Source organism: Tenrec ecaudatus, chromosome 6 (assembly GCF_050624435.1).
Source record: "Tenrec ecaudatus isolate mTenEca1 chromosome 6, mTenEca1.hap1, whole genome shotgun sequence".
In the NCBI taxonomy this organism is placed as follows: Eukaryota; Metazoa; Chordata; class Mammalia; order Afrosoricida; family Tenrecidae; genus Tenrec; species Tenrec ecaudatus.
This window is the reverse complement of record NC_134535.1, coordinates 72,084,465-72,096,091: the sequence shown is the minus strand read 5'-3', so window position 1 is coordinate 72,096,091 and position 11,627 is coordinate 72,084,465. Positions and strand designations below refer to the sequence as shown.

The 11,627-nt window shown below is 39.4% G+C and overlaps 1 non-coding gene across 1 annotated transcript; it reads right to left on the bottom strand.

The window, feature by feature from the left end:
• Positions 1-1,211: 1,211 nt before the first annotated feature.
• On the bottom strand, positions 1,212-1,416 carry LOC142452094 (small nucleolar RNA SNORA73 family). The gene has a single exon (XR_012785150.1). It is a non-coding gene; the product is annotated as a small nucleolar RNA SNORA73 family (small nucleolar RNA).
• Between the last annotated feature and the right edge of the window lie 10,211 nt (positions 1,417-11,627).

The window sequence follows — 11,627 nt, the reverse complement described above, 5'->3', positions numbered from 1 at the left end:
TATTCACCTGTTTTGTCTTAAGCAGTTGTGTCTGGAAGGTGAGCATGATAGAATGCCAATTTAATAGAAGAAAGTATTCTTGCATTGAGGGAGTACTTGAGTGGAGGCCCAATGTCCTTCTGCTACCTTAATACTAAACCTATGCACATAGATCTAGTTCCCCATCCTCATATATAAATATATTTGCATATACACATGTCTTTATCTAGACCTCTATAAATGCCCTTTGCCTCCCAGCTCTTTCCTCTATTTCCCTTGACTTTCCTCCTGTCCCAACAAGTACACCTTTTTTAAAAGCGTAAGGACTGTAAGTCAGCTTGAGATTTACAGCTGCCCATCTTAGAGAGAACCCTAATTACACATGGCATTTCAACAACTGATTCACCGAACTCAACAAAAAATTAGGTCTTAGTTCTGTGAACCGGTGAGAACCAGCTTGTCCCACTACTGATCCCAACTACTGAAGTTTTGATTATGACCCAGTGCTTAACCACCGCACCATCTGGGCCCCGCCATAGTCTTCATAGTCATCCATTGTGATGGATGCATAATTTCTTGTTAACTTGATGGATAAGTATAAGGATGGAGTCTAACCTGTCAATCAGGTCCCAGCCTGATTGATACCTCCTTGTGGATGTGGCCTTCTCAGGAGGATTCTGGGAACAACTTCTCTCAATTCTGCCATCAGAAGAAGTGAGTCACACTCTCTCTCTGCTTCACTTTCCTGTTGACAAACCACATGGAGCCACACTGATGGCAGCCAGAGCCCTGGGGATGCCTCCATCACCACTGGATCTACGAGACTTCACATCCACGGGCCTGTGACCTTCTTGCATTTGGCATCATTGCGAGTGGCAACATGAGCCTGAAGAGGAATTTTTGGACTAGTATTGGAAATATGGGGTAATATCAGATTTAGGGACTTGGTCTGCACTGAGCTGAGATTTTTTTTCTCAATATACAATTTCCCTTTGATATAAAGCTCTTTTACACATATATGAGTGTCTCTGGATTTGTTTGTCTAGTCAACCTGGACTAACACACCCACTAACTCATTCATTCAAAACGGAGCCAACCTATCCTTATCTGGCTCTGAGGCAGATAAGAAATACATAAAATAAGGCTCTTGTTTTCTGATAGCCTGTGATACTCAGATTTGAAGATCCCTGAAAAACGGAGGCTCCTTTCTTTGTTGTTGTTGTTGTTGTTTTACCTGTTCCCTGCATGGTTTGTCTCCTCAGTCATTGTCCACAGGACTCTGAGAAGCTGTAGGAATATGCAGGTGCAGACTCAAGGCCCGGCTTGATGTCCGACCTTGTGGCAAAGGATTGTCCATCACCGGGCACTGGGCCCTGTGCTCCCCTAGCCACCTGGACAGAGCAGGGGAGAGTGATCGCTCGGGAGTATCCACGTTGGCGGCTCCTTTCTAAGAACAGATTTTCCCTGCAGTTGCTCCCACATCACCCCCAATTTATCTCACTCATTGCTCTTCTGAAGGCATGCTCCCCATCCCCCGCCCCCTCAATATTCCAGCGCATAGTGGCTGAACCCAGTGAGCCGCTAATAAATCTTTGTTGCCAGGACCTCTTGCATCTTTCTAACCCTACTGCCTCATTTATAAACCCTCTTCTCTGATTCCTCTGGTGTCCAAGAACATAAGACCTTATCATCAAAACCTCCAGCCTCCATTGCCTTAAAATCAAGTCAACGGACGTCTCTATGATCAGGGGTAAAACATATTGCCTTTTCTTGAGTTTAAAACTGAAGTTGTGTTGGGTTTTCTTCTCTTGAGTCTTCCTTCCCCAAAACACAGTTAATATCTCACACTGCGCCAAAGTTCTTAGATTTGTCGCAATTTCCTCATTAATGGCCCTAATAGTTTCGGGTTTTACTTGATATCTGTGATCCACCTTGAGTTTATTCTTGTGCATGGAGTGAGGTAAGAGTCTTGCTCCATTTTTCTGCACGTAGCTACCCATTTTTTCCAGCACCACTTGTTGGCGTGGGCATCCACTGCCCATTTAATACTTTTCGCCCTTATCAAAGAACAGTCTGTATGCTGTCTTTATGCTGATGATTTCATTTCTGTTTTTCAGATCTTTTCCATGGATCTGAATTTCTGTCATTACACCAGTACCACACTGCTTTGACCACTGTGGTTGTACAATAGGTGCTAAAGTCAAGTAAAGCAAACCCTCCAACTTTGTCCTTCTTTGAGGAGTTCTCTGCTAAATCTGGGCTTCTTCCCTCTCTCTATGAAGCTGGTAGTCAGTTTTTCAAATTCTTTGAAGAAAGATGCTGGTTTTTATATTGGGATAGTCTCAAACTTATATAGTGCCTTGAGCAGGACTCACATCGTTGCTATATTAAGTCTTCTGACCACAAGTCTGGGATCATCCTATGTGCAGAGGTCATTCTTGGTTTCTTGTAATAGTAGTCTGTAGTTTACCCCGTACAAATCTTTTTTTGGGGGGTGGGGGGGTAGGGTTTGTGTATATCCTTAGGTATTTCAATTTGTGCTTGGCTATTGAGAAGGGTACTACCTTTTGATATCCTCTACTGTGGCCTCGTCCGATGTATGTAGCTGTCCGATTTGTTGATTTGTTTGTTGATCTTGTATCCTGTCACTCTGCCATATTCCTCTATCACTTCTAGCACTCCTCTTGTGGAGTTTTTGGGGTTTTCCATATGTCAAATCATATCATCTGCAAATAACAATATTTCACCACTTCTTTCCCCAGACGAATTCCTTTACCGTTATCATTAGCAGAGATGACATGCATCCAAGGACATCCACATTGGATATGTAGAGCTGGTTTCTGTCCTAATTGCTTGCTACATGTATTCTCGTGAGTTGATGCTTAGGAAATATTTCGACAATCACAACAGAGTAACAGGCAGTTTTCAATTGTTCATGACAGAGCACTGCACTTGCCTTGCATCCCTCACATTTGCACTTTAATAGCATATTCTCACTCATATTTCAACCATCTGCATAGATCCCATTAGGGGTCTTCTACAAACACCAGGATAGTGAACATCTATTTGTGTCAGTGTTATACTTCATAAAACTCTATTTAAAGTTGTTACTTTCCTCTAGCACAGGGGTCCTCAAAATATGGCCCGTGGGCCACATGCGGCCCACCGAGGACATCTATCAGGTCCGCTGGGTGTTTTTCTGCTTTTGTTTTTTTTTTTACTTCAAAATAAGATATGTGCAGTATGCATAGGGATTTGTTCATAGGTTTTGCTTTGTTTTTTAAACTATTGTCTGGTGCTCCAATGGGTCTGAAGGACAGTGAACTTGCCCCCTGTTTAAACAGTTTGAAGATCCCTGCCTTCCTGAATACTTGGGACTCAGGTAATGAAAGTTATTTTAATTTTTAAATAATGCTGTGCATTATTGCAGTTTTTCTTTCCACTCTTTCCTTGGGATCACAATGTAGCCATATGTTGTATATCCTGACTGGGTCTTTTCGTGTTTTGTCTTTTATCTCTATTGTTACAGTATGTTATGTTGCTATATGTATGAGAAAAAGACTGGATGAACCAAATAATACAGGAACTTATCTCTGCTCTTACGTTTATTCACCATACTTGTAAATGTTTCAATAACAAAGACTCGGATCAAACCAAGGTATTTTTTGCCTTCACTGACAATAAGTCTGCACTATATGTAAAACAATTGGAATGTCTTGAACAATCTTCAGGAAATCTTCAGTTTTACATAAAATGATCATGCTTCAGGTAAAATAACATAGTTATCAGGACTTCCTAAGAAACATCCGGGCTTTTCATTTAGATATAAAAATTATTTTAATAATCCAGGATAATTAAAGACATTAATAATTTAAAAGTACATTACATAAAACTAAAATGGTACGAAACATTACCACCCAATGTTTGTTATTAAGATGTTAGTATACAGTAATAAAATCACAGTTACAAGAGGGCTTCAAAATGTTCATGGAAAAACACAATTGAAAGAATAGATTTCCCCATGACTCTTTTGCCTCTCACATTTACACTCTTTCGTCTATTTATTTACATCATAAATATCCTTCCAGGAAAACAAGCAGAATCCTCCCTTTTTAGTTCAATGATGGCACAGTATTTCCTTGGTTGGACGTACTCTAGTTTATTAACCTTCTAACCCATTGCTTCTGTATTTTGCTTTTGCTAACAATAGAATGCAAACAATATATATTCATTTCTTTCATTATTTCCTTTCTTGTAAGGATGAATTTATACTCCTACCCACAGTGAATTAGAGTCTTTCTTCTTCTGTAGACATGGTCAAAACCAAGTAATCAAACCCATTTTTGTTTTACTAATCTGTTAGGTAAACTGTGGTAGGCCTTCTTGGATGACCCTTTTTTTCTTTTTAGTGCATCATTGTAAAACTACTATTTCTATCTAGAGGCAATAACTGGGTCAATATGAGTTCTCCTGGTGTCTGAGGCTTATGATTTCATAAATAATAAGGGTTATTATTAGAAGTCTGAGGAAATCTTACAGTTTTGAAAGAGCCTTGCTTGAGAACTCAAAAAAGATGAATTCAATCCATCTAGATAAAGATAAAATACATCCACATGCTTTTATAAGGATGGAAGATGCTGTATAAACATCAATATCTATTAAAGTATTTTTCTATTTTGTGGGCTAGGGGGTGAAAAAAGTAAAGTTTTGCAGTAAACGAAAAGATGGCTAGATTCAGTGATAATCTAAAAGCTTCATTTTGGTCAGTAGTTTATCCACATATTCCACAGCTGATGTTTCCCCAGTTGGTAAGAATGAATTCAACAGGTAATATTAAGTGATATAAAAATAGAATTAACAAAACTATCTTAATTTGAAATGCAATCAATAATAAAAATTATATTTAAATGAGGGCAGATAAACAAGATACAGATTAAGATAAATTGCCAATGAACTATTTCCTGCAAGATGACATCAGCATTCTTCTTCAAATATTTTAACTACAATGCACATTTAAAACATTCTTTAGTTTGACTTACATTTCTTTCCACATATGAAAACCCAAGAAATGGGTACAATGCACAGAGGAGTCTTTCTCTTTTAAATTTTATGACTGACATCAACTTTTAGCATATTTCATAGAGAACTGAAAGAGCAATATAAATATATGTATTATTCCTAAGATGAAGTATATCCTGTGTGTGGTTTATAGACTTTTTATGCTGAACTGTTTATGCTGAACATAAAATAAAATTACATACCTGCAATGTCCTGGAATTGACCTGATTTTGATTACAGCAGGCCTCAGAAAGGCCCAAGAGATAGGTGGCTTCAATTCCAGACTACTGCAATCAAGTCAATATTGCACAATAAAGTGAGTCACATGCATTCTCTGGTTTCCCACTGCATATAAAGTTATTTTAAACTAGACTGTTGTCCACCTGTATGCAATACCAATATGAAAATTTTTGAAATATTGTAAGAAGGTCCAAAATGTGACACAGAGATACAGTGTGAGAATATACTTTCCAAAAACGGTGCCCATAGAATTCCTGGACAGAGGCAAGGTTGCCACAACTTTCAATCTGTGAAAAATGCAACACCTGAAAAGCGCCATAAAGCAAAGTACATTGGAGTAAGGTACCATTTGATAGTTGTCATACATATAAGTTACCAAGAACATTATAAAACTGCTTTCACAGAGAGGTCACTGTGATATCTCTATGATGGCCCAGTGATACTATCTGGCTTGTCTGTATCATACATATTGAGCCTCTGTAGCGTCTCATATTGGTCATTCACTGACTGGCTGATCATATCACAACCACACATGATTCACAAGTCCAGATTAAGTTCTTTCATCCAGATTAATTTGCTGCTACCTAAGAAAGCAACCAGCCATTAGTCTGTCACTTTGTCACATGGTAGTGGCTTGTGTGTTTCTGTAATGCTGGAACATATGTCACTGATATTTCAAATGCCAGTAGGTCACTGAAAGTGAGTAGGTTTCAGCTGAGCTTTCAGACCCAAAACAGACATTGAAAAATGACTTGGTTCCCCCACTTCAGAGCAAGGAGCCTCTGAAAACGTTATGGATAGCTTGGAAACAATGTGAGATCCTGAAGACCTAAGGAATGGAAACCGAGTATTGTCTGAAAAAGTGCCAGAGCCTAGATTCCTTGGGTCTGTGGGCACTCAAAGTGTGACTGAGAAGGAGCTGGCTTCTCAGAATGGAGTTGACTGTGGTGATGTGAGAGGTAGTGCTGTGGGCGTGGATTCTTCGGATCTTCATTTGCTGATGGACCCAGCTCCAGATAGGGAGAAACAGTTGCTTATGATCTGCTTATGATCAGAACTTGGAATGTGAGAAGAATGAATCTGGGAAAATTGGAGGTCATCAAAAATAAAATGGAATGCATTAAAATGGTATACTAAGAATTAATGAGCTAAAATGGACTGGAATTGGCCATTTTGAATTGGCAAGTCATATAATTTACTCTGCTAGGAATGACACAATCAAGAGGAATGACATTTCACTCTTTGTGAAAAGGACATTGCAAAGCAATTGTGCAGTACAATGTTGTCTGTGATGGAATTGTATCTACGAACCTTGAAGAAATTCCAATCAATACAACCAGTATTCAAGTTTATGCACCAACCACAACAGCTGGTGATGAAGAAATTGAAGAATTCTAACAATGACAGCAGCCAGAAATTGATCAAGCATGCATTCAAGATGCATTGATAATTATTGACAATTGGAATGCAAAAGTTTGAAGCAAAGAGGAAGGGATAGTGATTGGAAAATATGGACTTGGTGATTGAAATGAAACTAAAGAACACATGATAGAATTTTTCAAGAGCAAGGCCTTATTCATAGCAAATACATTTTTTGACAACACAAAAGGCAACTCTACGTGTGGACTTCTACAAGTGGAATACATAAATTGACTACATCTGTGGAAAGAGATGCTGGAGATGCTCAATATCAACAGATAAAACCAGGCCAGGAGCTAACCATGGAAGAGACCAGCTGTCACTCATATGTAAGTTCAGTTGAAGCAGAAGAAAATGAAAACAAGTCAATGGGAGCCAAAATATGACCTTGAGTCTAATCCACCTGAATTCCCAGAGCTTCTCGAGAACACATTTGTTGGATTGAACACTCATGTGAGTAGACCCAATGAGCTGTGGGAGGACTTCAAGAACACAATTCTTGAAGAAAGACAAGGCCACTAAAAAGACAGGAAAGCAAAAAGATCAAAATTGGATGTCAGCAAAGACTTTGAAACTTATTGCAAATCATACAGCAAATAGAAAAAATGAAGTCAGGTAGCTGAACAGAAAATTTCAGAGTAGCTCCCGAAGACAGACAAATATTATAATAAAATGTAATAAAAGACATATAATTGGAATCCAAATGGGAATAACATGCTCAGTATACATATATTAAACTTAAACCAAGTAAAATATTCATACTTCAATTTGTAATATTGAAAGATTCAATTGGCAAAATATTGAATAATGTAAGACGCGTGTTAGACAGGGCTCTCTAGAGAAACAAAACCAGGACACTTAAGATATATATCTATATCTATCTATCTATCTATCTATCTATCTATCTATCTATCATCTATTTATCTATTCAACACAAAGGAATATAACAGCTAATTAGCCCACACAGTCATACAGTGGGCTCAGTTCAACTCACTTCCATGGCATAGGTAATATACTGAATTCAAAAGGGTTGCTGGGTCAAATGTCAAGGAAGCAGACAGCTGAGTCTTGCTTTGGGTAATGCAGACAATCCAGCCACAGGCAGCAAACAGCAGGGTGAGTCATCAACAGTCAGCAGCTCTGGACCTTAGTGAAGCAGGCCTGAAGGGGATATCAAACTCAAGCAATGCAAGAAGACGTATCTGACACCCTCAAGCTCAAGCAATGTGTACACCAGGAGGCATGACGAAAGAGGTCTGAGGAACCTCAAGCTCTAGTAACAGGATCCACAGGTTGGCTGTCCCACAGGTAGTGTAGCTCACAGGTTGAGGCAGAGAACTAGTTTAAGCAGCCATACACTGTTCTGATTACCTTTGAGTGAGCCAGAGGGGTGGAGATTGCCAAGTTATTTATCTCATTGTCCTCCAAACTGTAACCTTATCAATCCCATGTATTCCTGTTGGCCAGGTGGGCACAATAAACCTACCTATCACAGTAAGCATCAAAGAAGATGGAAATAATACACAGAGTCACTGTACCAAAAAGAACTATCAAAATTCCATCATTTTGGGAGATAGGTTAAGAATAAGAACCGATGCTACTAAAGGAAGAAATTCAAGCTGCACTGAAAGAAAATGTTAGCCAGAAACGAAGTTCCAGGAATTGGTAGAATACCAATTTAAATATTTAGAGGACTCATTCATCTATGCCAGGAAGTTCAGAGGACAGCTACTTGGGCAACTGACTAGAAAAGACACATAATCCTAGTTTTACCCATTACAAAAAAGGTGACCTAACTTGATGGTCAAATTATAGAAAAATATCATTGTGATAGCTAGGCTTATTGTGCCAACATGGCCAATAGGAACATATGGGATTAATAAGGTCACAATTTGATTGGAGGGCAAAGAGATAAATGACTCGGCAAGCCCAACCTCTCTCTCTCTTGCTCTCTGGGGATCGGACCAGCATGAGGCTGCTAGTTCTCTGCCTCAACTTGTGAGCTACACTACCTGTGGGACTGCCAACTATGGATTGTGTTGCTAGAGCTTGAGGTTCCTTCGACACCTGCTTTGCCATGCTGCTGGTGTATACATTGCTTGAGCATGGGACTGTAGGATCCTGTTGTCTTACCGACTGTTGGTGACCTGACCTGCAGTTTACTGCCCGTGGCCAGACTGCCTGTTGTCATAATAAGCTCTTAACTTCTTTGACCTTGGAACCCGTGGCTCTTGTGAGTTGAAGGACTTCTAGTATATTAATTGTTCCATGGAAGTGAGTTGAATGGAGCCCTCTGTACTGATGTGTGGACTGATTAGCTGTTGTATTCCTTAGTGCTGTATCTATCTATCTATCTATCTATTTATATGTTATCATAAGCATTCTGAGTTTTTTTCTCTAGAGAACCCTGTCTAACCCAATCATTAATATCACATCCAAGTAAAATGTTGCTGAAGATCATCTGGAAAAGGTTGCAGCAGTATACTGACAGGGATCTGCTAGAGCTTCAGACCAGTTTCAGAAGAGGATGTAGAACAAGGGATATCATTACTGATGTCATATGGATCTTGGCTTAAAGGAGAGGATACCATAAATATGTTTATTTGTGTTATATTGACTAAAGGAAGACATTCAAGTGTATGGATCATGATAAACCATGGGTAACCTTGAGAAGAATGGGAATTCTAGAACACTCAATTGTGGTCACAGAGAAATTGCACATGCATCAAGAGGCAGTTGTGTGAATAGAACAAGGGAATACAGCTTGTTTTAAAAACAGTAAAAGTGTGTGCATTGGTTCAGTCCTCTCCTCATACTCATTATCTAAACTGAGCAAATAATTAGAGAAGACCACTTATATAAAGAAGAATGAGGCATCAGGGTTGGAGGGAGGCTTATTAACAACTCAAAATATGTAGATCACACACCTTCCTTGCTGAAAATGAGGAGAACTAGAATCCCTTGTTGATGAAAATCTAGGATTGTAGCCTTCTGTATGGATTACAGTCCAATGTAAAGAAGATCAGAATCTCCACAACTGGACCAATAAGTAACATCATGATTAATGGAGAAAATATTAAAGTTGTCAAAGATTTTGTCTTGCTTGGATCCACCATCAATGCTAGTGGAAGCAGCAGTCAAGACGTCAAAAGATGTATTGCATTAAGTAAATCCGCTACATGGAGCAAATACCCTAAAGACCCCGTTAGAATACTGAAAAGCAAGGATATCACTCTGGGGATTCAGGTGTGTTTTTCCTAAGCCAAAGTATTTTCAATTGCTTTATATGCATTTGAAAGCTGGGCATTGAATAAATAAGCCTGAAAAAGAATTGATACATTTGAACTGCTAAGAGGACAAATAGATCTATTTGGAATAAGTTTGATTAGTGTTCCATAGAGGCAAGGATGGTGGGACTTCATTTGGCATAATTCTACATGTCGTCTGAAAAGAACAGTCCCAGAGAAGGCCATCATATTTGCAACGTAGAGGGGCAGTAAAAGAGAGGAAGACCTTGAAGAAGATGGAATGACTCTGTGGCTGAAACAATGGGCTGAAGCATAGGCGCACTTGGGAAGATGGTCTAGGAACCGGAGTGTTTCGTTCTGTTATGTATAAGGCTGCTATGGGTCAGAACTGACTAGATGGCACCTGCCAATAGCAGGCAAGCCACACCATTAGTTTGACTCTGGAATTCCCTTTCTTTCCTTCCACCTTGGATGACTCCTTTCCCTGGGTCCTATGCTTACTTCTTTCTGGTTTGTTCTCTCATTTTATTAGAGATCATATTCGTGAGCTTCCTGAGAAGCGGGTTGTGAGCTTCTCTCTTTTTTCAGCCTTTGCATATTTGAAATTTATTCGATCTTGCCCAGTAGTTTCTAAAAGTGAAGTACAAGAAATAAGGTTAAATGCTGATGGCAGTAGGTTTGCTTTGGGGTTTCTGTTTGTTCATGTGCTCTTGTTGAGGTGGCAGAGTGGTTAGGCTGTTAATCACTAAGTCAACTGTTCAAAATCACCAGCCACTCCACAGGAGAAAGATGGGACGTTCTGCTCCTGTGACGATTTAGAGTCTCAAAGAACCACAGGGGTAATGTTATCCTGTCCTATAGGGTCGTCATGAATCATAAGGGACTCAATGGCAGTGAGCGTGTTTTTTGTTCTGTTCAGCTCCACAGAGCTCTGGTGGCACTGTGAGCTAAGTGTTCAACTGTGTATCAGTACGGTTTGACTAGCGAAACAAATCTAGTGATACCCACGTATATGTAAGAAAGAGACTTATATCAAAGAGTCAGTAGATATAAAAAAATATCCCAGCTCAGTCTGATTCTAGTCCATAAATCTCTCCTCAGACTCCTACAGCTACATGTAATGATGCAAAATGCAGAAGATCACTGGTTGGTGGGTGAAAGTCTTGTGGATCGGTGGTGGTGGAAGTATCACAGAGCAGGCACAGGTCTCCTGTGGCTCAATGTGTCTTCTCAACTGAATGGTGATCAGTTAGAGAGTGTTGGCCACCTCCAGGAAGAAAGAGAGGAAGTTCCCAGAATCCTCAGGAGAAGGCCACGCCCACAAGGAAGCATCATCAGGCTGAGACCTGATAGGCTAGATTCTACCCCTATACTTATTTATGAAATTGACATGCAATTACGAAACTATCACAGGCAGCTACCTCAGGGTTGGTGATTCAAACCTAACTGCAGCACCTTCATTGAAAGATGAGGCTCTCTGCTTCCGCAAATATTTATAGTCTTTGAACCCCATTATAGGGTCATTTAGTAAACATATAATTTTTATACATGGTTCTTATAAAATCAGTAAAGGTCATGGACTTAATGGTTCATGTCATCTATATCTTTATGTAGATAATGTAAGAATTCTTTACAAAAATAGTCATTTAGCAGAAATAATAACAATCCATTAGTTTGACCATT